The sequence below is a fragment of the Homalodisca vitripennis genome, chromosome 4 (assembly GCF_021130785.1).
Source record: "Homalodisca vitripennis isolate AUS2020 chromosome 4, UT_GWSS_2.1, whole genome shotgun sequence".
Lineage (NCBI taxonomy): Eukaryota > Metazoa > Arthropoda > Insecta > Hemiptera > Cicadellidae > Homalodisca > Homalodisca vitripennis.
In genome coordinates this window covers 44418642-44418870 of record NC_060210.1, presented here as the reverse complement: position 1 = coordinate 44418870, position 229 = coordinate 44418642, and positions in this window count along the sequence as shown.

Sequence of the window (229 nt, the reverse complement as noted above, 5' to 3'; positions counted from 1 at the left end):
GTCTTGTTCTTTGTTCAATTCCTACCTGTTGTCAAAATCAGTCCAGAACAAGAAAATGGTTTGCTGTGGAGCTTTGGAAGTAAGCTTTCCTTTCATCAACAACTTCAAACCATGGACTCTGTGCGGCAAGTTAGGTCTTCAGATTATTTTTATTTAATCAAGCATTGCAAGGGATCCAATTCTCATTTTTTTTTAAAGACCCAGTATACTGGTTTAATTAACATATTGA